Source organism: Heterodontus francisci, chromosome 8, assembly GCF_036365525.1.
Source record: "Heterodontus francisci isolate sHetFra1 chromosome 8, sHetFra1.hap1, whole genome shotgun sequence".
Lineage (NCBI taxonomy): Eukaryota > Metazoa > Chordata > Chondrichthyes > Heterodontiformes > Heterodontidae > Heterodontus > Heterodontus francisci.
Genome location: NC_090378.1, coordinates 20,271,430 through 20,299,399, shown reverse-complemented (window position 1 = coordinate 20,299,399; position 27,970 = coordinate 20,271,430). Strand labels below are relative to the sequence as shown.

Genomic DNA, 27,970 nt, shown 5'->3' with positions numbered 1-27,970 from the left:
CCTGCCTTTCTTCATGAAATCTGTTACATCCATTTAAGGGGTCAGCAGCGGCCTCAGTGTAACATCTTATCTGAAAGACGCAAATGTAATTCCATTGAGACTTCTCTTCTGAGGTCAGGTTAAGGTATGTTGTTGAAACAGTCGAGTGTTTACCTTATGCAACATGTATCAGATCTGCCAGAAGTGTGTGGAGCTATCATTATATTAATTGTTTATTAAATGTGTTTAATTGTATACAGGTGGTGGGTATTAACTGCGGATTCTCTTGTTCCCCTACAGAAAGGAACAGACTGAAACTGTGTTGGTTGGGTGCGGAGGTGCAGGTTTGTAATGTGCATCTCTGTAAATAAAACCCTATGAAAGTGTATGAAGATTGGCTCCAGTTCTGTCCTTCACCACCTGGCTTTCTGGAATATAACACACTGCCTCTGACTGTCTCGCTGCTTGTCCAACATCCAGTACTGGATAAGCAGAAATTTCCTCCAACTAAATAGTGGGAAGACTAAAGCCATTGTCTTTGGTCCCCGCAACAAACTTCGTTTCCTAGTTACCAACTGCATCCCTCCCCCTGGCCGCTATCTGAGGCTGAACCAGACCTTTCACAACCTTCACATCCTATTTGGCATTGCAATGAGCTTTAACTCATTATCCGCTCCTTCATCAAGACCCTGCCTACTTCCACCACCAAAACATTGCTCGTTTCCACCCCTGCCTCAATGCATCTGCTGCTGAAACCTTCATCCATGCTTTTGTTACCTTAACACTCGACTCTTCCAATGTTACCCTGGCTTGCTGCTCATTGTCTACCTTCCATAAATCTGAACAAAAACTCTGCTACCCATATCCTAACTCGCAGCAAGTCTTGCCCAACCATCACACCTGTGCTTGTTGATCTACATTGGCTCCCTGTCTGGCAGTACTGCAGTTTTAAAATCCTCCTCCTTGTTTCTAAATCCTTCCATGGCTTCATCCCTCTTTATTTCTGTAATCTCTTGCAGCCCTACAACCCTCCGAAATCTCTCTGCTTCTCCGATTCAGGCTGTTGTCCTTCCCCAATCTTAATCACTTCACTATTGGTAATTGTACCTTCAGCTATTGTTGTTGTTCTTGAAACCTGGGAGGAAGATTACCTAATAAAGTCACTTCTTACTGTTATATGATTAAAAAATTCATTCTAGAATGCAAAACAGAAAACAAAAGCTTTCCAGTAAATGCAGATATGTATGAAGAAATGTTTACATGGCAATTCTCAGTCATGTTCCCATAGAATTCACTTAATAAATCTCAAAAAATTGTTTTAAATGAAAACGGAGTCACAAATGATCCTAATAGTTCCTAGGAAACAAAGTGCTAACATAATGTTGGATGATGCTTCATAATTGGTCCTGATTCTGTCGATGGTCGGCTGTGCTTTGAAAACCACCGCAAACACTCTGTGATCCTAAAAGTTAAGAAGATTGCTTGTTATACACACATCATACGAAATGTCATTCAGTAGGGATTCTGGATCAAACCAGATTGACATCCATACAGCTTCACAATGCACAAATTCTTCAGTCTGTACCAGATAATGAAAATTATATTTATATATTTATGCTTTGAATTTTGAACATAAATGCTCTACTTGCACATTATGAGCAGGTTATTGTGAAGTACACTAAGCTCTCTTCCTGTGAATTGTGCTCCTCACATGTCAAGCCTCTAGGTGATGAGACATAGATGGCAGCAGGGGCAAGATTGTGGCAGAGACAGGCACTGATGTAGAGGTAGGAGAGAGTGGAAAGCTAACATGCAGGTGCAGTAAGCAATTAAGAAGGCTAATGGTATGTTAGCCTTTATCGCAAGAGGATTTGAGTACAGGAGTAGTGAAGTCTTGTTTCAATTGTACAGAACCTTTGTTGGACCGCACCTGGAGTACTGTGTGCAGTTTTGGTCCCCTTACCTTAGGAAGGATATTATTGCCATAGAGGGAGTGCAACGAAGGTTCACCAGACTTGTTCCCAGGATGATGGGACAGTCTTATGAAGAGAGATTGGGGAAACTGGACCTGTATTCTCTAGAGTTGAGAAGAATGAGAGGTGATCTCAATGAAACCTACAAAATACTTAAAGGGATAGACAGGGTAGATGCAGGTAAGATGTTTGCCTGGTTGGGGAGTCTAGAACCAGGGGACACAATTTCAAAATAAGGGGGAAGCCGCTAGGACAGAGATGAGGAGAAATTTCTTTACTCAGAATCTTTGGATTTCTGTACCCCAGAGAGTTGTGGAAGCTCAGTCATTGTGTATGCTTAAAGCAGAGATTGACAGAATTCTAAATACAAATGTCATAACAGGATAGGAGGAAAGTGTGGGAAAAAGGCATTGAAGTGGATGATCAGCCATGATCGTATTGATTGGCAGGGCAGGCTCGATCGGCTGAATGGCCTACTCCTGCTTCTATGTCCCTATGTTCCTATGAATTGGAAACAGAGTGTTCATGGTCCAGGAACCTGGGTGTGGGGTAGCGGTGGGGAGGGGGTGGGGGGGCAGGGTCAAGCAAGAAGCAAAAAATGCCACACTTCCTGAGTTGGCTTGAGATGGTAGGTGAGGAGGTTGATGGACTGGAGGCTTAAATGCACCGATGGAAGCCAAAAGGAATGGCCACATTTTTGATGAAAATCAGCTGGAGAAAGCTTTAGATCAGGCTACCAATTTGAGAGTTTAGTTTAGTATAGCGATACAGCACTGAAACAGGCCCTTCGGCCCACCGAGTCTGTGCCGACCATCAACCACCCATTTATACTAATCCTACTAATTCCATATTCCTACCACATCCCCACCTGTCCCTATATTTCCCTACCACCTACCTACACTAGGGGCAATTGCTAATGGCCAATTTACCTATCACACTGCAAGTCTTTGGCATGTGGGAGGAAACCGGAGCACCCGGAGGAAACCCACACAGACACAGGGAGAACTTGCAAACTCCACACAGGCAGTACCCAGAATTGAACCCGGGTCACTGGAGCTGTGAGGCTGCGGTGCTAACCACTGCGCCACTGTGCTGCCCCACAGTTTTTGTCTTTGTCTCCTTATAATCTATGACTTCATCCTTTGCTGTGATATGTGGTCTGTTTCACTGCGGAATAAATAATGTATTTGGCAATTAAAAAAAATATAGCTCTCATCAACATTCATATGCTCTTTGTATTCATCATCCCAATTGACTCTGCTTTCCCTGAAGGATGGATCCAATCCTATAGATTGTTTAAAATCTATAGGCTGCATTCAATGTGCCCCTGGCTGCGGAAGCACCACAGCCAGCAAAGGCAAACTAATTAGACACAGACAAACACTTAGGCAATCTCACCTTCTGAATGTAAGATGCTTCCTGTCATTTGGCAAGACTCTCAGCTGCCTCTGAGCGTGAGAAAACAAATCCCCTGCAAACATGTTCCTCGCTCGCCCTGTTAGTGAGATCTAACAGATCACAATGGCTGGAGGTGAAAGGTGACAGTCTTGTCAGGTAATGACACAGCCTAGTGCAGTCTATATTAAAATGGTGGCACTTGTTTAGATTAGCCTATTTACACCTACATGCAGAGTGTCTTTTTTAATGTAATTATTAGCCTCTGTGGCCCTGTCTTCGACTTGAAAATATCATTCATTTTCATCTACTTTCATCTGCTGCTGCTATCCTCTGATCAGATGCAGTCACCTAATCTTCCCACATCTAAGTGTGGACGTGAAGGTGGGCAGAAAATAGCTGAATTAACAAGAATGAGCCTGCAAGTGAGCTAGGTGACAAATAAGGAATTGGCAATTTATTTTAATCCCTCACAGATCAGGGAAATAGTATGCAGGAATGAAGTGCTATTCAGCTTGAAGAGAGGGGACTGGACAATATGCCAGAGTTAATAGAACAGCTGTTCCAATATTATTACCAGGCATAGAAAAGAGCCAGAGCATGATGAATTACATGAAATAGAGTCACACTCAATGACTATAGACAAATTTTCATTGAAACCATGTGATAATAAAAAGGTAAGAGTTCAATTTAGCTCAATTGCAAAGTAGTTCTTTCTTTTATCTCGTTCTTTAATTAATTCTAAATGTAGTTTGAAACATTTTGGTACAGTCATGAGGCAGGTATCTCCAATAAGCTTTTGTAGTTATGAATGAAAAATAGATAAAACACTCAGTTTGTACTTCAGAAAGAATATCTTCTTGCACCTACATTGTTTTAAGGTGGTGTTATAATATTGAATTTCCATATGCGGATTCTATTGAAAATTAGTATTCATGAGCCAGATGGAAGTGCAGTTTAGCCTGCGACGTTAGAGGTAAGAAAGAACAAATGGACTCAAAATTAATATTTAAAATTTGGAAACTGGACTGCATTGCAAAGTAGATCTTAGAATTAATCTGCAATTGGAATTGGTTATAAACTGGCCACATGTCATTTTGAGCCAATGATTATGCAATCATTCTCCCAAGTACATTGTTTCCTTAATTTAGTTTTACCTTGTAGCGGAAACACAAGATTATCAAGTTTATTTCCCCAGTCATTTTTCCATATACTAAAGCAAAACGGAGGGATGGAAGTTTCCATCTCTGTTGACAGAATCAAACACTTAAACCCCAAATTTAATACAGCACCACCTACTTTACTAATATTATATGTCCATTTCCCAAAAACCCTACTATTAATGCTCTTCCTGAGTGAGGTTACCACATAAAGTGGCAATTGTATTGAATTTGAGGGTACTTTTCTGTTTTACAATTGTGCCCATTGGGAGTTGTGTTGAGACTGACCAAATTCATTTCATTTATGACCCCTAGCAGCCATCAGAGAGGAGACTTCAATCATCTTTTGGCCTGGGTTCTAATCCAGGTGCCAGAAGGTTCCAACACATTACATTACCCAATTCCTAGGACCTTAGTTAAGCGATCATAAGTTCTCTGACATGCCAAAACAATTATCACAAAATAGAGCAATGTCTATTACTGATGTTATTCCTGCTGACCTTCATAAGGTTATTTATATAAAAAAACCAAAGTTCTGTGTACAATAATGTGTCAGGCTGTATCTAGCAGCCAAGAAATGTGGATGTTCACATGCAATCAAAAATGTAACACAGGCCACCAAGTGGGCAGGGCTTGCACTCACACCAATGGTCCTGAGTTCTTGATCTTAGCTTAAGGGAAGTACTGAGCAAAGGAGAAGTACTCCGTCATTGGAGAGGAAAGAGAAAGAGGGAAATAACAAAGCAGCAATAAGTATGCTGTTTGTATGCCTCTCTAGAAGCCTGGGACCTGTTGAAAGGTTGCTTGCTCATCTTATTGCAAAGTACTATGAAGTATTTACAGCACAAAAACAGGTCACTCAACCCAAATGGTCCATGCCTGTGTTAATGATCTACAAGAGTCTGCTCCCACCTTTTTTCATCTCACCCTATCAGAATATTCTTTCTTACCTTTCTCCCTTATAAATTTATCTAGCTTCCCCTTAAATGCCATTTGCCTCAATTACTCCTTGTAGCGAGTTCCAGATTTTAATCACTCGGGGTGAAGAAATTTCTTCTGAATTCCCTTTTGGATTTATTAGTGACTCAAATATTTGCAGCCCTTAGTTCTGAGCTTGCCTGCAACTGGAAACATTTTCTCTACATGTACCCAACTAAAATTGTCATAATCTTAAAGACCTTTATCAGGTCACCCCTCAGCCTTCTCTTTTCTAGAGAAAATAGCCCCAGCCTGTTCAATCTTTCCTGATAGATATGGTCTCTCAGCTCTGGTATCATCCTAGAAAATCTATTTTGCACCTTGTCCAGGGCTTTTATATCTTTTTTATAAGATGGAGACCAGAGCTGTTCACAGTATGTTCTATGCAAGTTTTTCAGCCACTAATGACATGAGGTCTGGGAAAGCTCAGGAAAGGGACTGAACAGAATACTGAAACGGTCTCTTGTGGTCTTATACATTCTTATCCAAAGGAAAGAAAGTGCTTCGAACACTGCTTCTCAATTCCCAGTTTCTGTTTCTTTTTCACATTTCCAGCATCTCCAGATAGCTGAGAGAAACTAGGAAGGAGATTTGTGAGATATTAACAACTATTAATGGGTCACAGGGCACTGTAAAAGTGCCAGTAGATGGAAATAGGCTAATGTGGTGCCTATACTCAAAGAGGATGACAAAACAAACACAGGCAGCAACAGACCCATTAATCTTAAATCCCAAGTAAGATAGCAAGATCAATTATTCGGAATAATCCGTGGCTAACTAAGGACGTTAAAGAGTGTATCAAATTGAAAGAAAAAGTGTACAATTCTGCAAAGATTAGTGGTAGGTCAGAAGATTGGAAAAAATTTAAAAACCAGCAGAAAATGACTAAAAAAAAAAGAGGGAGAAATTAGAGTATGAGAAAAAGCTAGCTAGAAATATAAAAACAGATAGTAAGCATTTCTGTAAATATTTAAAAAGGAAAAGAATAACTAAAGTGAGCGTTGGTCCTCTAGAGAGTGAGTCTGGGGAATTAATAATGGGGAGTGAGTAAATGGCGGAAGCGTTGAACAGATATTTTGTGTCTGTCTTCACTGTAGAAGACACAAATAATATCCCAGAAATACTTGTAAATCAAGAGGTGAAAGAGAAGGAGGAAATTAAAACAATTACAATCAACAGAGAAGAGGTACTGAGGAAACTATTAGAACTAAAGGCTGACCAGTGCCCAGGACCTGATGGACTTCGTCTTCAGGTCTTAGAAGAAGTGGCTGCAGAAATAGTAGATGCATTGGCTGTAATTTTTCAAAATTCCCTAGGTTCTGCAAAGGTCCCATCAGATTGGAAAATAGTGGCGAGCTCTAAAAATGGCCAAAGAGCTGCTGTGATCTTAAGAGAAGCGGATCATTTAAATAGCCAGGGTGGCCCCTGCCCCACCCCAATCACGTGGAGGGGGCAGGCTGTCCGTCACCCGCAATGGCATCAGCTGCCTGTGCAGAGGCATGGCACCGTTTTTAAAGGGCACCCAGCCCTGCCAGCAATTGAAACAGGGTGGACCACCCGGCATCGACCTAGGTACCGGAAATGACCAGGGCAAACCCAGCCCTGTCGACCCTGCAGAGTCCTCCTTACTAACATCTGGGGGTTTGTGCCAAAAATTAGGAGCGCTGTCCCATAGACTAGTCAAGCAGCAGCCTGACAGAGTCATGTTCATCGAATCATACCTTACAATGTCCCAGACACCACCATCACAATTCTTGGGTATGTCCTGTCCCACTGGTAGGATAGATCCAGCATAGTTGGCGGCACAGTGGTATACAGTTGGGAGGGAGTCCCCCTGGGAGTCCTCAACATCGACTCTGGACCCCATGAAGTCTCATGGCATCAGGTAAAACATGAGCAAGGAAATTTCCTGCTGATTACCACCTACCGCCCTCCCTCAGCTGATGAATCAGTGTTTCTCCATGTTGAACACCACTTGGAGGAAGCACTGAGGGTGGCAAGGGCGCAGAATGTACTCTGGGTGGGGGACTTCAATGTCCATCACCGAGTGGCTCGGTAGCACCACAAATGACCGAGCTGGTCAAGTACTAAAGGACGTAGCTGCTGGACCGGGTATGCGGCAGGTGGTGAGGGAACCAGCAAGAAGGAAAAACATACTTGACCTCATTCTCACTCTCACCAATCTGCCTGCTGCAGATGCATCTGTCCATGGCAGTATTGGTAGCAGTGACCACCGCACAGTACTTGTGGAGACGAAGTCTCGCCTTCACATTGAGGATACCCTCCATCATGTTGTGTAGAACTACCACCGCGCTAAATGGGATAGATTTCGAACAAATCTAGCAATGCAAAACTGGGCATCCATGAGGCGCTGTGGGGCCATCAGCAGCAGCAGAATTGTACTGATCCACAATCTGTATCTCATGGCCCAGCATATCCCCCACTCTACCATTATCATCAAGCCAGGCGACCAACCCTGGTTCAATGAAGAGTGCAGGAGGGCATGGCCGGAGCAGCACCAAGCATATATCAAAATGGGGTGTCAACCTGGTGAAGCTACAACCAGGACTACTTGCATGCCAAACTGCATAAGCAGCATACGATAGACAGAGCTAAGCAATCCCATAATCAACGGATCACATCTAAGCTCTGCAGTCCTGCCACATTAATTGGTGGACAATTAAACAAATAACTGGAGGAATAAAAGCAAAATACTGTGGATGCTGGAAATCTGAAATAAAAACAAGAAATGCTGGAAATACTCAGCAGGTCTGGCAGCATCTGTGGAGAGAGAAGCAGAGTTAACGTTTCAGGTCAGTGACCCTTCTTCAGAACTAGCAAATATTAGAAATGTAAAAGGTTATAAGCAAGTAAAGCAGAGGTGGGGCAAGAGATAACAAAGGAGGTGTAAATAGGACAAGGTCACAGAATAGCTGACCAGAAGGTCATGGAGCAAAGGCAAACAATATGTTACTGGTGTATTGAAAGACAAAGCATTAGTACAGATAGGGTGTTAATGGACTGAAATTTGAACAGCCGCAAGTACAGGCACGAAAAAAAACAGTGGGTAAGCAAACTGAACAAACTAAGATGAAATAAAATAAAATAAACACAAACAAATATATTAAAAAAAGGAAAAAGAAAAAAATAACTAAGAATAAAAGTAAAATGGGGGGCCCGTCATGCTCTGAAATTATTGAACTCAATGTTCAGTCCGGCAGGCTGCAGTGTGCCTAATCGGTAAATGAGATGCTGTTCCTCGAGCTTGCGTTGATGTTCACTGGAACACTGCAGCAATCCCAGGACAGAGATGTGAGCATGCGAGCAGGGGGGAGTGTTGAAATGGCAAGCAACCGGACAGTGCTTCTGATATGTCTTCCTTTTTCCTCAACAGAGGATTCCCTCCCACTGTGGTTGACAGGGCCCTCAACCGTGTCCTGCCCATTTCCCGCACCTCTACCCTCACCCCTTCCCCTCCCTCCCAGAACCGCGACAGGGTTCGTCTTGTCCACACTTTCCACCCCATCAGCCTCCATATCCAAAGGATCATCCTCCGCCATTTCTGCCACCTCCAGCGTGATGCCACTACCAAACGTATCTCCCCTCCCTTCCTCTGTCAGCATGCCGAAGGGATCGTTCCCTCTGCGACACCCTGGTCCACTCCTCCATTACCCCCACCACCTCATCCCTTTCCCATGGCACCTTCCCCTGCAATCACAGGAGGTATAATACCTGCCCACTTACCTCCTCTCTCCCACTATCCCAGATCCCAAACACTCCTTTCAGGTGAAGCAGCGATTTACTTGTACTTCTTTCAATGTAGTATATTGTATTCACTGCTCACAATGTGGTCTCCTCTACATTGGGGAGACCAAACGCAGGCTGGATGACCGATTTGCAGAACACCTCCGCTCAGCCCGCAAGCAGGACCCTGAGCTTCCGGTTGCTTGCCATTTCAACACTTTCCCGCCCCCTCCCCCACCCCGCTCACATCTTTGTCCTGGGCTTGCTGCAGTGTTCCAGTGAACAGCAATGCAAGCTCGAGGAACAGCATCTCATTTACCGATTAAGCACACTACAGCCTGCCGGACTGAACATTGAGTTCAATCATTTCAGAGCATGATGGGCCCCCCATTTTACTTTTATTTTTAGTTATTTTTTTCTTTTTCCTTTTTAAAAATTTTTTTGTGTTTATTTTATTTTATTTCATCTTAGTTTATTCAGTTTGCTTACCCACTGTTTTTTTTTCATGTTTGTGCTAGCGGCTGTTAACACCCTATCTGTACTAATGCTTTGTCTTTCAATACACCAGTTTGCCTTTGCTCCATGACCTTCTGGTCAGCTATTCTGTGACCTTGTCCTATTTACACCTTCTCCTTTGTTATCTCTTGCCCCACCTCCACTTTACTTGCTTATAACCTTTTACATTTCTAATATTTGCTAGTTCTGAAGAAGGGTCACTGACCTGAAACGTTAACTTTGCTTCTCTCTCCACAGATGCTGCCAGACCTGCTGAGTATTTCCAGCATTTCTTGTAACTAACTGGAGGAGGTGACTCCACAAATATCCCCATCCTCAATGATGGTGGAGTCCAGCACATCAGTGCAAAAGATAAGGCTGAAGCATTTGCAACAGTCTTCAGCCAAAAGTGCCAGGTTGATAATCCATCTCGGCCTCCTCCTGAAGTCCCCAGCCATACTTCAGCCAATTCAATTCACTCTGCGTGATATCAAGAAATGGCTGAAGGCACTGGATACTGCAAAGGTTATGGGCCCTGACAACATTCCGGCAATAGTACTGAAGACCTGTGCTCCAGAACTTGCCGCACCCCTAGCCAAGCTGTTCCAGTACAGCTACAACACTGGTATCCACCCGGCAATGTGGAAATTTGCCCAGGTATGTCCTGTACGCAAAAAGCAAGACAAGTACAGCCCAGCCAATTACCGCCCCATCAGTCTACTCAATCGTCAGTAAAGTGATGGAAGGTGTCTTTGACAGTGCTATCAAGCAGCACTTGCTTAGCAATAACCTGCTCAGTGATACTCAGTTTGGGTTCCGCCATGGCCACTCAGCTCCTGACCTCATTTCAGTCTTGGTTCAAACATGGACAAAAGAGCTGAATTCAAGAGGTGAGGTGAGAGTGACTGCCCGAGACATTAAGGCAGCATTTGGTCGAGTATGGCATCAAGGAGCCCCAGCAAAACTGAGGTCAATGGGAGTCAGGGGGAAAACCCTCCGCTGGTTGGAGTCATACTAGCGCAAAAGAAGATGGTTGTGGTTGTTGGAGGTCAATCGTCACAGCTCCAGGACATCACTGCAGGAGTTCTCAGGGTAGTGTCCTCAGCCCAACCATTATAGCTGGGGGAAAGGAAATTATGATGCGATTAGGCAAGATTTAGGATGCGTAGGATGGGGAAGGAAACTGCAGGGGATGGGAACAATCGAAATGTGGAGCTTATTCAAGGAGCAGCTACTGCGTGTCCTTGATAAGTATGTACCTGTGAGGCAGGGAGGAAGTTGTCATGCGAGGGAGCCGTGGTTTACTAAAGAAGTTGAAGCGCTTGTCAAGAGGAAGAAGAAGGCTTATGTTAGGATGAGACGTGAAGGCTCAGTTAGGGCGCTTGAGAGCTACAAGCTAGCCAGGAAGGATCTAAAGGGAGAGCTAAGAAGAGCAAGGAGAGGACACGAGAAGTCATTGGCGGATAGGATCAGGGAAAACCCTAAGGCTTTCTATAGGTATATCAGGAATAAAAGAATGACTAGAGTTAGATTAGGGCCAATCAAGGACAGTAGTGGGAAGTTGTGTGTGGAATCAGAGGGGATAGGAGAAGTGTTAAATGAATATTTTGCATCAGTATTTACAGTAGAGAAAGAAAATGTTGTCGAGGAGAATACTGAGATACAGACTACTAGGCTAGATGGGATTGAGGTTCACAAGGAGGAGGTGTTATCAATTTTGGAAAGTGTGAAAATAGATAAGTCCCCTGGGCCAGATGGGATTTATCCTAGGATTCTCTGGGAAGCCAGGGGGGAGATTGCAGAGCCTTTGACCTTGATCTTTATGTCATCATTGTCGACAGGAATAGTGCCGGAAGACTGGAGGATAGCAAATGTTGTCCCCTTGTTCAAGAAGGGGAGTAGAGACAGCCCTGGTAATTATAGACCTGTGAGCCTTACTTCGGTTGTGGGTAAAATGTTGGAAAAGGTTATAAGAGATAGGATTTATAATCATCTTGAAAAGAATAAGTTCATTAGCGGTAGTCAGCAAGGTTTTGTGAAGGGTAGGTCGTGCCACACAAACCTTATTGAGTTTTTTGAGAAGGTGACCAAACAGGTGGATGAGGGTAAAGCAGTGGATGTGGTGTATATGGATTTCACTAAGGCGTTTGATAAGGTTCCCCACGGTAGGCTATTGCAGTAAATACGGAAGTATGGGGTTGAAGGTGATTTAGAGCTTTGGATCAGAAATTGGCTAGCTGAAAGAAGACAGAGGGTGGTGGTTGATGGCAAATGTTCATCTTGGAGTTTAGTTACTAGTGGTGTACCGCAAGGATCTGTTTTGGGGCCACTGCTGTTTGTCATTTTTATAAATGACCTGGAAGAGGGTGTAGAAGGGTGGGTTAGTAAATTTGCGGATGACACTAACGTCGGTGGAGTTGTGGATAGTGCCGAAGGATGTTGTAGGGTACAGAGGGACATAGATAGGCTGCAGAGCTGGGCTGAGAGATGGCAAATGGAGTTTAATGCGAAAAAGTGCGAGGTGATTCACTTTGGAAGGAGTAACAGGAATGCAGAGTACTGGGCTAATGGGAAGATTCTTGGTAGTGTAGATGAACAGAGAGATCTTGGTGTCCAGGTGCATAAATCCCTGAAGGTTGCTACCCAGGTTAATAGGGCTGTTAAGAAGGCATATGGTGTGTTAGCTTTTATTAGTAGGGGGATCGAGTTTCGGAGCCACGAGGTCATGCTGCAGCTGTACAAAACTCTGGTGAGACTGCACCTGGAGTATTGCGTGCAGTTCTGGTCACCGCATTATAGGAAGGATGTGGAAGCTATGGAAAGGGTGCAGAGGAGATTTACTAGGATGTTGCCTGGTATGGAGGGAAGGTCTTACGAGGAAAGGCTGAGGGACTTGAGGTTGTTTTCGTTGGAGAGAAGGAGGAGGAGAGGTGACTTAATAGAGACATATAAGATAATCAGAGGGTTAGATAGGGTGGATAGTGAGCATCTTTTTCCTCGGATGGTGATGGCAAACACGAGGGGACATAGCTTCAAGTTGAGGGGTGATAGATATAGGACATATGTCAGAGGTAGTTTCTTTACTCAGAGAGTAGTAGGGGTGTGGAACGCCCTGCCTGCAGCAGTAGTAGACTCGCCAACTTTCAGGGCATTTAAGTGGTCATTGGATAGACATATGGATGAAAATGGAATAGTGTAGGTCAGATGGTTTCACAGGTCGGCGCAACATCGAGGGCCGAAGGGCCTGTACTGCGCTGTAATGTTCTCATTCTAATTCTAATCTTCAGCTGCTTCATCAATGACCTTCCTTCAATCATAAGGTCAGAAGTGGGAATGTTTGCTGATGATTGTACAATGTTCAGCACCATTCGCGACCCCTCAGATACTGAAACAGTCTGTGTAGAAATGCAGCAAGACCTGGACAATATCCAGGTAAGTGGCAAATAACATTCACGCCACACAAGTGCCAGGCAATGACCATCTCAAACTAGAGGGAATCTAACTATCTCCCCTTGACATTCAATGGCATCACCATCGCTGAATCCTCCACTATCAACATCCTGGAGATTACCATCGACCAGAAACTGAACTGAAGTAGCCAGATAAATACCGTGGCTACAAGAGCAGGTCAGGGGCTAGGGGTCCTGCAGCGAGTAACTCACCTCCTGATTCCCCAAAACCTGTCCACCATCTACAAGGCACAAGTCAGGAGTGTGATGGAATACTCTCCACTTGCCTGGATGGGTGCAGCTCCAACAACACTCAAGAAGCTCGACACCATCCAGGACAAAGCATCCCACTTGATTGGCACCGCATTCACAAACATTCACACCCTCCACCACTGAAGCACAGTGGCAGCAGTGTGTACCATCTACAAGATGCACTGCAGCAACGCACCAAGGCTCCTTAGACAGCACCTTCCAAACCCACGAACTCTACCACCTCGAAAGACAAGAGTAGCAAATGGTTGGGAACACCACCACCTACATGTTCCCCTTCAAGTCACACACTATCTTGACTTGGAACTATATCGCCGTTGCTTCACTGTCGCTGGGTCAAAATCCTGGAATTTCCTTCCTAACAGAACTGCGGGTGTACCTACCCCACATGGACTGCAGCGGTTCAAGAAGGCAGCTCACCACTACCTTCTCAAGGGCAATTAGGGATAGGCAATAAATGCTTGCCTAGCATATGGCTACTTCAGTTCAGTTTCTGGTCAATGGTAATCCCCAGGATGTTGATAGTGGGGGATTCAGCGATGGTAATACCATTGAATGCCCACATCCCATTAATGAATTTTTTAAAAATTTAATTTTGAAACAAAGATCCCCAAAATTAAATAAATATAATAGAGTCATAGAGTTATACAGAACAGAAACAGGCCCTTTGGCCCATCGTGTCTGTGCCGGCCATCAAGCACCAAACTATTCTAGTCCCATTTTCCAGCACTTGGCCCGTATCCTTGTATGCTATGGTGTTGCAGTGCTCATCTAAATACTTCTTAAATGTTGTGAGGGTTCCTGCCTCGACCACCCCTTCAGTCAGTGTGTTCTAAATTCCAACCACCCTCTAGGTGAAACAATTTTTCCTCAAATCCCCTCCAAACCTCCTGCCCCTTACCTTAAATCTATGCCCCCTGGTTATTGACCCCTCTGCTAAGGGAAAAAGTCTCTTCCTATCTAACCTATCAATGCCCCTCATAATTTTGTACACCTCAATCATGTCCCCCCTCATCCTGCTCTGTTCGAAGGAAAACAACCATAGCCTTTTCAGTCTCTCTTCGTAGCTGAAATGTCCAGCCCAGGCAACATCCTGTTGAATCTCCTCTGCACCCTCTCCAGTGCAATCACATCCTTCCTATACTGTGGTGCCCAGAACGGTACACAGTACTCCAGCTGTGGCCTAACTAGCGTTTTATATAGCTCTATCATAACCCCCCTGCTCTTATATTCTATGCCTCGGCTAATAAAGGCAAGCATCCCATATGCCTTCCTAACCACCTTATCTACCCGTGCTGCTGCCTTCAGTGATCTATGAACAAGTACACCAAGGTCCCTCTGACCTTCTGTACTTCCCAGGGTCCTACCATCTATTGTATATTCCCTTGCCTTGTTAGTCCTCCCAAAATGCATCACCTCACACTTCTCAGGATTAAATTCCATTTGCCACAGTTCCAGCCATTTTACCAGTCCATCTATATCGTCCTGTAATCTAAGGCTTTCCTCCTCACTATTTACGACACTACCAATTTTCGTGTCATCTGCGAACTTACTTATCATGTCTCCTATATTCATGTCTAAATCATTAATGTACACTACAAACAGCAAGGGTCCCAACACCGATCCCTGTGGTACACCACTGGTCACAGACTTCCGCTCACAAAAACAACCTTCGACCATTACCCTCTGTTTCCCGCCACTAAGCCAATTTTGGATCCAATTTGCCAAATTGCCCTGGATCCCATGGGCTCTTACCTACTTAATCAATCTCCCATGTGGGACCTTATCAAAAGCTTTACTGAAGTCCATGTAGACTACATCAACTGTTTTACCCTCATCTATACATCTAGTCACCTCCTCGAAAAATTCAATCAAGTTAGTTAGACACAATCTCCCCCTGACAAGGCCGTGCTGACTATCCCTGATTATTCCCTTCCTCTCCAAGTGGAGATTAATCTTGTCCCTCAGAATTTTTCCCAATAGTTTCCCAACCACTGATGTTAGACTCACCGGCCTATATTGCCTGGATTACCCCTGTTACCCTTCTTGAATAATGGTATCACAATCGCTGTCCTCCAGTCCTCTGGCACCTCTCCTGTGGCCAGAGAGGATCAGAAAATTTGTGTTAGAGCCCCTGCTATCACCTCCCTTGCCTCACACAACAGCCTGGGATACATCTCATCTGGGCCTGGGGATTTATCCACTTTTAAGCCCACTAAAACATTTAATCCTTCCTCCCTTTCAATGTTAATATGTTCAAGTATATCACAATCCCCCTCCCTGATCTCTATATCTACATCATCATTCCCCACAGTGTCTTATGCCCCTTTCCTACCCCGCCCCCACCAATAACACTATTTGCCCTTCCCCCCATAAAACACTTATCTTTTACATCTGACCACCCCCACCTCCCAAAAACTGCGTAAAGTTTAAGGTTCAGCCCTTCCCACTATCCCCTGCAACCATTACGTTTATTTGACCCCTTCCCTGCACCAGCTCTGACAAACTTAACTCCTCCCTCCTCCCCACCAGCGAGGTGCCGTGTTTCCCTGACAGGGATCTGAAGGCGCGGAAGTGCCGGCCGGCCCTCAAGATTGAAGGTAAGTGTGTTTAAATTTATTAATTTTATTGATTTGCATATTTAAATTGTGGTCCCGTTGCCCAGCAGCCGGGGGGGGGGAGGCGGGCGTGGGGAGTGGGGGGGGCGGGCGTGTGGTGGGCACCATGGAGCCTCACCCCGCCAGTGTCGAGGTCCGTAGCAGGCCTCATCTGGAGCCATCTTCAGACCACCCCCCCACCCCTGTCACAGATTGCGATGTCGAGAGCTTGTTAAAATCCAGCCCATGGTGTAGGGTGGTAAAATATTCGCGTAGATAGAGGATTGGCTAGCTAACAGGAAACAGAGAGTAGAGATAAATGGGTCATTTCCGGGTTTGCAAGCTGTAACTAGTCGACTGTCGGAGGGGTCAGTGCTGGGGCCTCAACTATTTACCATCTATATCAATGACTTGGATGAGGGGACCGAATGTACGGTTGCTAACTTTGCTGATGACACTAAGATAGGTCGGAAAGTAGGTTGTGAAGAGGTCTTAAGGAATCGGCAAAGGGATATAGACAGGTTAAGTGAGTGTGCAAAAATTGGCAGATGGAGTTTAATGTGAGACAATGTGAACTTGTCCACTTTGGCAGGAAGAATAGAAAAGCACCATATTATTTAAATGGAGAGAGGTTGCAGAATTCAGTGGCACAGAGGGATCTGGGTGTCCTGGTGTATGAAGCATAAAAAGTTAATATGCAGGCAAATGGAATGTTGTCATTTGTTGCAAGGGGAATGGAGTATAAAAGTAGGGAAGTTTTGCTACAGTTGTACAGGGTGTTGGTGAGTCCACGTCTGGAGTACTGTGTATAGTTTTGGTCTCCTTACTTAAAAAAGGATATAATTGCATTGGAAGCAGTTCAAAGAAGGTTCAGTCAACTAACTCCTGGGATGAAGGGATTATCTTATGAGTAAAGGTTGGACAGGTTGTGCCTGTATCCATTGGCGTTTAAGAAGAATGAGAGGTGATCTTATTGAAGCATATAAGATCCTGAGGGAAGTTGACAGGGTGGATGCAGAGAGGATGTTTCCCTTATGGTAGAGTTTAGAACTAGGGGACACAGTTTAAAAATAGGGGATCTCCCATTTAAGATGGAGATGAGGAGAAATTTTTTCTCTCAGAGGGTCCTTAGTCTGTGGAATTCTCTTCCCCAGAGAGCAGTGGAGATAGGGTCATTGAATAATTTTAAAGCTGTTAGATAGATTCTTGATTGACAAGAGAGTCAAAGAGTATAGGGGTAGATGGGAAAGTAGAGTTGAGGCCACAATCAGATCAGCTATAATCTTATCAAATAGCGGAGCAGGCTCAAGAGGCCGAATGGCCTGCTCCTGCTCCTAGTTTGTATGTTCGCATGTACATGTGTATTAAAATTGAGAGTTATTTGTACAGTGATAACCCAGTAAACAGCAGTCATAATCGATTCGAAAGAAAATGGTCCTACAGACCAACATCTTTTACTTCTTTCAGGGTCAGAAATTAGCTGAATGATGGACACCATCAGATTCTTGGAGGAATTACATCAGAGTGGGGGGAATGCTAAGTGGTGTGCCCCAGAAGTTACAAAATATGTAAGTGGACAGAACAATGCCTAGCTGTCTTAGTAGAACTTACTACCCAACATGCCCAACCACTGCAGACCAGCAATTAACAAAGCCAACAGAATGTTGAAGTATATAGCCAAAACAGTAGAATGGAAGTCCTAGGAAGTCACAATCAAACATGTAATGGACTTTTGGGTCAAGTAGTGGAAGTGAAAATCCTGGAATTACTTACAACTTGCATTTATATGTCACCTTTAACATTGTAAAACATTTCAAGGTGCTTCACTGGAGCATTACCAAACAAAATTTAACTCCGAGGCACATATGGAGATATTAGGTCAGGGGACCAAAAGCTTGGTTTTAAGGAGCGTCTTAAAGAAGGAGGGAGAGAGGTAGAGAGATGGATAGGTGTAACGAGAGAATTCCAGAGCTTAGGACCTAATCTAATTTTAACCTCATCCCAACTGTGACAAGGAGGGTGGTGGGAAATTTTCACCTTGGCAAACCTGGGCAGTAACCTGGGTTACAAATCGGCCACTCATTTTAGAATACATCCATCTTTCACTCACCTGAATGATACACATTACTGGCTGTGGGTATCAAGCCTATTCAACAATCATTGAGAAGCAGGAACGTTGGACTGTGTTCCCTTCCATTAAGTGATTTAACTGAAAACTTTCTTGGCCTTCGTGACTCAGCCACTTATTGAATAAATTTACTGAGGTGTTGGTGGAGCCAGAGAAACACAACTTTATGCTACAGTTTTTTTTCCCCAACCGCCCTGAGATGGAATGCTGCACTGCCATCTGGTGCTCCATCTCACAACTCAGCAACTGCTATCGGTACAGGAGCACGCCATTCAGCACTTCCAGCCTATCCAGCCTGTTTGGACCTCTTGTGGTCTATCAGTACAGACAATGGGTTACTGTATGAGTGAGTACTTTAAAAAAAAAACTGGCTTTGAGCAGGTTTGCAAAATAAAATAAATTGCCAGTAAACTCCGATCTTGCACTGCGGAGCTGGATCAGTCAATTTTCCCGACTGCTCAGCTCATCTCAATGCTCTGGAGATCCTTCATGCAGATTTATGGTTTGGCACTTATAACGAAAGTTACTTACTTTATCACTTGCATTTAAAGTTTTCAATACAAAACCCTGTCAACTATTTTCTGCAATGTTTAGTAGTGTTATATATTATAGGGGAACCAAGCATCTGGGATCATTGTCCTGCAGAAATGCCTGCAGAAATGTAAGGTGTGAACTTCAATTCAATTCAATTCATTCAGTCTGTTAAGGCCCATGACTCCATTGTTTGATGTTAGAATGTCTTTGTGCACAACCTTTTATAAAATATAAAATGGGAAATGTCTTCACTACATTGCGCAATTGATTCTCTGTACAACAATTTGCTCCCAAAGTGTTGATATTATTTTCTATTTATAGTCAGCCTAGAGTAATAAATAACTTTTGGCCAGAAAATGAAAGTCACCAAACATGCTAGAGACTAGCGAGTATTTAACAATACTTCAGGAAGCCATAAAGTAGTATTCCTGATTGATTGAGAACTGTAGTAAATCCTTGATAGACCATATACTACATCATGTGGGGGTTGACTTTGATCAATTATTGTTTTACTAAGTGAAAGAGTCGTAATTTACACATTCTACCAGTACAAGTGGGCTATGAAGATCTTTTTTATCTGCAAGTAAATAATTGTTAACTATCACCCATTACCTATTGCTGAAATATTGCGCAACATAACATGTACTGTGCTTGATCCTCCCAACGGCAGCGAGGCTCCATGGAGGCACCCCCACCACTGGGCCACGGGACCTCAATTAAAATATTCAAATCAATAATATGAATACATTTAAATAGACTTACCTGCGATCTTGAGGGCAGCCACCCGCACACCCGCCCCCACACACCCCCAGCACTCCCGTGCCTTCAAATCCCCGTCTGGAGAAATGCGGTGTGGAGGGGGGAGGAGGTCAGATTTTCAATGGTGGGGTGGGTCTGGGGGGATCAAATAAACATAATGGGCTGAATTTTACTGGGCCCCCGACACCGGAAAATACCTCCAGGAGAGGCCTGCCATGGGCCTTGACGCTTGGAAGGCCACACCCCATATTACCGGCAGTGGCGGGTCTCGTGGCAGTCCCCCCGCCCCTCGGTGGCGGCATCACAATTTACATATACTAATATATGATAAGTCATAAATTAATCACTTACCTGCCACTGCCAGCCGTGTCACTGCGATATTCCGGGCGCTTGCCAGAGCACCCACACCTTTGGATCTCTTTGAAAATCCGAGGCGGAACACTGGTTGGGAGGGGGGAGCAGGTGAGTTTTCAGAGTTGGGGGTGGGTAGCGGGGAAACCTATTGTGATTGGTGGGAAGGGGTTGAAGGTAAAAGGTTTTAAACGGTGGGGGAAATGTCGGGATCGCAAGGTACGTTTCTTTGGGGGGAGAGGGCAATTAATAAATTGATTAGTCATTGGGGGGGAGGTGGGAGAGGGGATTGAAACTTTTATTACATTTTTCATTTTCATTTAATAGGTCCTGTAACTTTAACACTTTAAATTAAAATGAAGGGCTAGAAGCTCTTTAAAAATGGCGCTGGCACCTGCGTGGTGGCACCGATGCCGTTGCAGGGGACGGAGCACCCGCCCCCTCCCACGTAATCAGGGTGGGAGGCAGTCTGCGGAGAATTGGAAAAATTAAGCCCAATGGGTGTAGGGGATGGTGGGAAGTGTTGACCTTTAAACTTTGTGCAGTTTGGGCAGGAGGGAAGGTCAGATGTAAAAGGTAAGTGTTTTGGGCGGGGGAAAGGGAAAATAGGTACTGGGATTTGGTTTTGGCGGGTGGGTAAGGGGTGTTATAAATTTATTTATTTTATTTTGTGGGGTGTCTACTATAAAAATTTAAATGTGCCAGCAGGGCTGGCTGCCCTTTAAAAATGTGCCAGCGCTTGTGCACAGGCAGCCATTGCAGGCGATGGACAACCCGCACCCTCCACATGTTGCAGGGGGGACTGCCCCGACCATTTAAATGAGCTGCCATGCAGGAGATTGCAACGGCTCTTTGGTGTGCGGACTGCCATTTTTTGAGCTCACCGCTCTTAAAGTCCAGCCCAAATGTTTCTGACTTGCACTGCAATCTAGCAAGGTGCCATGATAGGTCACAACAACATTTATAATTCACTCTCAGGATGTGGGCATCACTAGCAAAGTTGGCATTTTTTGGGTCATCCAAAGTTGCCCTAACTTAGTAGTTTGATAGGCCACTTCAGAGGGTAGTTAAGAGTCAGCCATGTTGTTGTAGGACTAATATCACCTTTAAAACAGACTTGGTACAGAGAAGATGTTCCCTTTCTTAAAGGGTATTAGTGAATCATTTGGGTTTTAACACCAATTTGATAGCTTAACAGGTACATTGACTGCAACCAACACTTTCATTATCGACTTGTTTTCAAACTCAATTCAAATTCTCAAATGGCCATGGTGGGATTTAAACTCAGATTTTCCCAGTAACATAACTACTACACCTCCATAGCCCTATAATCCTTATCTTGTATTATATTTAATCATAATGAATATTTGGCCTGTTTTAACTGGGGTAGTTAAGCATGAAGCTGAATGGGGTTTAAGCAAGTTTGACAAATTGTTAAGACGTCCAATCTCACTTGTTAAGAACAAGCAAAGATGTGCCTAGATTCTACACATATATAACTTTTGATACAGCACCATTTAACTCCTTTGCTGGGAATTTCCTCAGCAGGGGCTTATGATTGGTCATTTACGTTGGTGGTGAGTTGGCAGGAATCGTGTGTACAGGTCTATCCAGGGTTGTCTATCTGAAGTTATGGCAGGCAATTGGGAAAACAGTAAGAAAATTCCTGGTGCTTTTTATTTAAATTTCTGATGCAGGCAACCGTTCAGAGATGCTCAAACCCATGGTTGAGTCAGTGAAAGGGTTAACAGATACAAATTTCTACACCATCCAATAGAGAATCTTATTTTCCTTGAATGAATGATCTCACACAATAATAAATTGTGCATCACAATGCTAAGTCCTTTCTCCATCATTTCAGCCTTGGTCTGGCCAAAAGCCACAAGGGCTGAATTTTCCCGCTAAGAATTTTCCCAGCAGGCAAGTAAATCAGCAGCCTGCTCCAATGAGGGCCACTCAAGGGCCCAATTAGGGGCCATTTGCCAATGGAATAGTGTCCCTCCCACCATCAGAGTAGCCACCACACCCCCCACCATGTGCAGAGTCCACCAGTTCCATAGAAGCTGCATTTTAATCCTCCCTCTCCCAGAGCCGCAGGGATCAGCGAGCCACAGTTCCAGCTGCAGGCCATCCTGTGGGGAGGCTTCCCCTCCACAGTGGTGGCCAGGCAGCTGTGGTCACACTTACTCTTAACAAGTTTGGAAGCCTTCAGCGAACGCCTCCATCTTGCAGCACCCTCACGGTCCCCCACCTTCAGTGGTAGTGCCCACCAGTGGGGCAGATAGCTGCCCACAGCCTCAGACACTCTGATTGGCCATCCCACCTGTGCACTCCACCCACTGTCCCTAATTGGACCGGGCTCCTGGAGGCGGCCTGTTAATTTGCGCAGGCAGGAGGGACTAGGACACCATTGGGATTGGGACCCGCATATGGTCCCGACGCCCTCTGGAAAATTCAGCCCCAACTTTCCATGATTTACAAGTAACCAGTTCACCTTTTAATAATGTCAAAGCCTTTGGCATTCAAAGGATTCAGCTGAGGTGACAAGAACATTCAGTCCTTCAATCTTCTCACCTTCCAACAGCCTGGTTCTCCACTACCACTGAGCTAAAAATCCATTTGTTTTTGTTTATACAGTCGCCAACAAGAAGTTATTTCACAATTTTAGAATTCCTGCCAAAATCCAGGAGCCTTGTTAGTATTTGCCCTTCTCCACTTGCATTGTTTTAATTAAGAAGAATTCTATAATCACTGAATGAAAAAGTAGCGCAAAGTTATGCAAAAATGCTAATCAGAATATATGGAAATGAGCACGCTTTTGTAAATAATATTACACTTGGGGATTATGTCTTTTAAAAAGCAACTAAGCTTATTTACCTGAATAAAGAGGTAAAAAATGATAGCACTAAAACAAATGACTTGCATTTATTTAGCCCTCACAACCACCTCAGAACACTTCACATAAAATGATTACTTTGAAGCTGAGTGTATGAACAAATACAATGGGCATGTTATGCACAAGCAAGATTCCACAAATAGTAATGTCCAGCAAATCTGGTTTTGAATGTATACACTGCTCTTAATGAAATGAAGAGATTGGATTGTGTGGCCAGGATTTTATCCCGGCAATGGAGGTCTCGACGTTCGGAAAAAGTGATGCCGAGAACTCCACGTTGCCTCTTCTGTGGGAGGTTTGCCGAATCTAGTGCCATTAAGGCACTTAAGTGATCAGCGGTGGGCCTTCCATGGGATCAAGGATGCCGGCAACAGACGTCCTGCCCTCTGAGAGCTGCCAGAAAATCGGAGGTTGGCAGCTTTTTAACTGAGCAGCGCCACCGTGGAGCCAGTGGCTGCAGCTGCTGGTGGAGCACCCACCGAAGGCCCAGGAAAAGCACGGGACCCATGTTACAGGTAGGTGAGGGCAGGAGGGGTCTCGCAGGGTGGGGGTTCACGGAGAAAAGTGGGTGTAGGTGGGGTCAGTAGCAAGGGTAGGGTGATGTCACCCCACCCTTCCCAAGGCCGGGTCCCTCTTTCAAGCACTGTGCCTTTTAACGATGGACCCCCACCCCCCCACCCCCAGAGCTGCGGAGCAGCCCACACGGTTTTTCCTGCCATGCGTCCTGTGTAGCAAAAGGACTGCCTGCCGCTAATTGCGGGAGCCACAGGATGAGGCTCTTAATTGGGAATTCATTGCCCAGTTAAGGGCCTCAATTAGTGGTGGGGCTGAAAGGCCATTCACAGGCTGTACTGCCCCAGACTTAATTTTGGCAGAGGCGGGAGGTGGTGGGGTGCCCCCCCCCCACCACCACCATCCCACTTGATTATATGTTGTCCCACCTCCAAACCTGCCATGGGGGAGAGCATACAATTTCCCCCTTTATCTCCATTTAGAACAGGGAGATAAGACCTGAGAGTAACTTCTCACCTGGAAAACCATGGGCTGAATTTTATGGGGCCATTTGAAATGGCAACGGAGGCAGGGAGGCCATAAATCTGGGACCGAAGACATCAGACAGGAAGTCCGACATGATGACCTCCCTTCCGGATTTTCCACTCGGCAGCTGACATGGAGAGAGGGCTTCACACATTCATGAGGCAGGAAAGCCAATTAAGGTATTTAAGAACTCAATTGACTGCAATTTTATTCACCATTTTGAATTTTCCTGATGGCGCACAGGAACCATGGGTCTTCAGAGCCTCACCTGGTGCAAGGGGGCAGGATCTGATCATTGGCTTCACTAGGTGAGGCAGCATCGCTTGGGAGGGTGGGTGGAGGAGTGGGAGGATCAGGAAACACTGTCAGAAGTAGGAGCAAAGGTGCCAGCACTCTAGGGTGGCATTGAGGCAGTGCCACCTCATTGAAAGGCACAAGTAGTGGGGGGTTTTTTTCAGAGATACAGCACTGAAACAGGCCCTTCGGCCCACCGAGTCTGTGCTGACCAACAACCAACCATTTATACTAATCCTACATTAATCCCATATTCTCTACCACATCCCCACCATTCTCCTACCACTTACCTACACTAGGGGTAATTTACAATGGCCAATTTACCCATCAACCTGCAAGTCTTTTGGAGGTGGGAGGAAACCGGAGCACCCGGCGGAAACCCACGCAGACACAGGGAGAACTTGCAAACTCCGCACAGGCAGTACCCAGAACTGAACCCAGGTCGCTGGAGCTGTGAGGCTGCGGTGCTAACCACTGCGCCACTGTGCCACCCACAGGTTGGTGGAGGTCTGTTTGTCCTGGAGGCCTTGCGCTGAGGGAGAGGCAATCTGTCATGGGCCTTAGTCACCCTGGCTCTGAAGACACCGTGAAGGAGGAGGAATAGAGAGGGAGGGAACACCAGCAATTTGGGGGCCCACAGAAGGGTCAGCTCCAGGCATAGGAGGCTGGAGAAGGTTGTAGACGGGCACGGCAACAATCTCCAGCGCACAGATGAAGCTACCCTCCGGAAAGGGTTTACTGGCCATGTCTAAACTACCTGCAGATGTCCGAGCGGCAGTGTGTCCGAAGGCTTCACCCCTCTGGGGAGGCTGTCAATGATCTATGTGCCATGATGCAGGATGAGCTGAGGCCCATAGGACTTGGTGGACACCCAATGCCTGTAGCGCCCGAAAGTCATCATGGCACTGAACTTCTATGCCACCAGATCATTCCAGGTGTCCACTGGAGTTATGTGCAGAAGCTGCCAGTCTGTGGTGCATTTCTGCATCAAGGAGGTCACCAATACCATTTTCAGGAGGGCCGGTGACTAGGTGGTCTTTTGCACCGATGCAAACAATCACGCTTAGACGGCTCTCGGGTTCGGGGACATCGCTGGATTCCCTCAAGTGCGGGGGTGATTCACTGCACACATGTGGGCATCAAGGCTCCCATGGACCAGCCTGCTGTCTTCATCAACCAGAAGGGCTTCCATTCCCTCAATGTACAATTGGCCTGCAACCACCACAAGCAGATCTTGCAGGTGTGTGCATGATTCCCGGGAAGCAACCACGATGCATACATACTAAGGCAGTGCCAGGCACTCAACCTTTTCTGTGCCCCTGCGCACATTCAGGGATGGCTCCTTGGAGAGGGCTCCCCACTGAGGACATGGCTACTGACGCCTGTGAGGAACCCATGCACAGATGAGATAGAACGTTTGCCCGCTAGGCCTCAGGCAGCCAGAAGACAGGTGGAGCACCCACAAACGAGTTAAGCAAAGCACACAGATGCACTTAGAGGATCACGGGTGATAATGTTATCGGAAAGGGACTTGTTGCGCTGGCTGTCACACGTAATTAACTATGTTAGACACACTGCACATCTCCCAAATGACCATCGAGCAGGCCATTGGTCTGTTCAGGATGAGAATTCGGTGCCTAGATCGATCCGGTGAAGCCCTTCAGCATACTCCGGCAAGGGTCTCACGTATTGTGATAGTTTGCTGTGCACTGCACAATCTGACACTACAAAGTAACGAGGAGTTGACCAGTGAGGATATAATGGAGTGAGATGCCTCCTCCAATGACGAGGATGTGGAGGAGGATGTTGCCTAGGCAGTGCCAGATAAAGTTTTCTTTGAGCCTTACAACTGTCTGGAACCCCAGCAATAAAGTCTTACCATTAAACAATCCTGTTGTCGCATCCATCCTTCTGTGCTGCAATACCCAGGTGCAGGTCGCAAAGTGGCAAAGCTGAAGCTTTGAGTGTTCGGGGCTTGCACGTGCACTATCAGTCCCTTAGCAGGAAGGTTTGCAAGGAACTTCCAAAAGGAATCTATAACAGAAAGGAGATGTGCAGAGTGAACAACATAGTTTAATTGCGTGTCATAGAGTCATAGAGTTATACAGCACAGAAACAGGCCCTTCAGCCCATCATGTCCATGCCAGCCATCAAGCACCTATCTATTCTAATTCCATTTTCCAGCACTTGGCCCATAGCCTTGTATGCTATAGCATTTCAAATGCTCATCTAAATACTTCTTAAATGTTGTGAGGGTTTCTGCCTCTACCACCCCTTCAGGCAGTGTGTTCCAGATTCCAACCACCCTCTGGGTGAAACAATTTTTCCTCAAATTCCCTCTAAATCTCCTGCCCCTTACCTTAAATCTATGCCCCCTGGTTATTGACCCCTCTGCTAAGGGAAAAAGCTTCTTCCCATCTACCCTATCTATGCCCCTCGTAATTTTGTATACCTCAATCATGACCCCCCCTCAGCCTTCTCTGCTCTAAGGAAAACAACCCTAGTCGATCTAGTCTCTCTTCGTAGCTGAAATGTCCAGCCCAGGCAACATCCTGGTGAATCTCCTCTCCACCCTCTCCAGTGTAATCGCATCCTTCCTATAGTGTGGTGACCAGAACTGTACACAGTACTCCAGCTGTGGCCTAACTAGCATTTTATACAGCTCCATCATAACCTCCCTGCCCTTATATTCTGTGCCTCGGCTAATAAAGGCAAGTATCCCATCTGCCTTCCTAACCACCTTAGCTGCCTTCAGTGATCTATGGACAAGTACACCAAGGTCCCTCTGACCCTCTGTACTTCCTAGGGTCCTACCATCCATTGTAAATTCCCTTGCCTTGTTAGTTCTCCCAAAATGCATCATCTCACACTTCTCAGGATTAAATTCCATTTGCCACTGCTCTGTCCATCTTACCAGCCCATCTATATCGTCCTGTAATCTACGGCTTTCCTCCTCACTATCTACGACATCAGCAATTTTCATGTCATCTGCAAACTTACTGATCATACCTCCTATATTCACATCTAAATCATTAATATACACTACAAAGCATGAACCAATTACCCCTGAAATCAACCAAATTCTTATCTTGCTGTAAGCTGTAAGGCTTAAAAAGACAAAGAGAAACAACCCAAGCTACTTTATATTTTTCGCAGTCATAGGAACATAGGAAGAGAAGTAGGCCATTCAGCCCTCAAGTCGATTCCATCATTCAATTAGATTTTGGTTGATCTGTTTCTCAAACCCATTTATCTGTCTTAGTTCCACACCCCTCATCTTGCCTAACAAAAATCTATCACATTTAGTTTAGAAATGTTCAATTGACTGAGCCGCGACAGCTTTTTGGGAGAAAGAGTTACAGATTTCCAATACCCTTTGTGTGAAGGAGGGCTTCCTGACATCACCCCTACACAGGCTCTAATTTTAAGGTTCTGCCCCCTTGTTCTGGACTCGTCCACCAGAGGAAATAATTGCTCTCCATCTACCCTATCAAATCTTTTAATCACCCAACATCTCAATTAGATAACCCTTCATTACTGAATGATGCAGCCTATACACTCTGTCCTCATAATTTAACCCTTTTAACCCTGCTATCAATCTGGTGAATCTGTGCTCCAACACCAGTATATCTTTCCTGAATTGTGCAAGAGCATGAAATACCATCTGCTGCAGTTGATAATTCCTGCATTTATGTAATTTGTTCCTTTTGAAAGCATTGTAGTGTAAGCTTCAGAAAAAGTACCTCACATCCATGTTTTGCTCTGCACGAAAGGTGGAATCATGTCAGCCCCATTTGCTGAACACTGTTTCCTGCTAGTAGAGGCAGATAGGTGAGCATACTCATAATGCTCTACTTCGGAAGAAGCAGACACTACTCTCACAACAACACATTCACTGTTGAGATAATGTAGGCTAAAGAAATGTGACCG

General features: G+C 45.1%; 1 long non-coding RNA gene across 1 annotated transcript in view; it reads right to left on the bottom strand.

The window, feature by feature from the left end:
* LOC137372482 (uncharacterized) overlaps window positions 1–27,970 on the bottom strand; it is a 332,651-nt gene that overhangs the window by 94,324 nt on the left and 210,357 nt on the right. Inside the window, exon 2 of the long non-coding RNA XR_010975436.1 lies at window positions 25,920–26,074. This is a non-coding gene — a long non-coding RNA (uncharacterized lncRNA). The remainder of the gene's footprint in view (window positions 1–25,919; window positions 26,075–27,970) is intronic.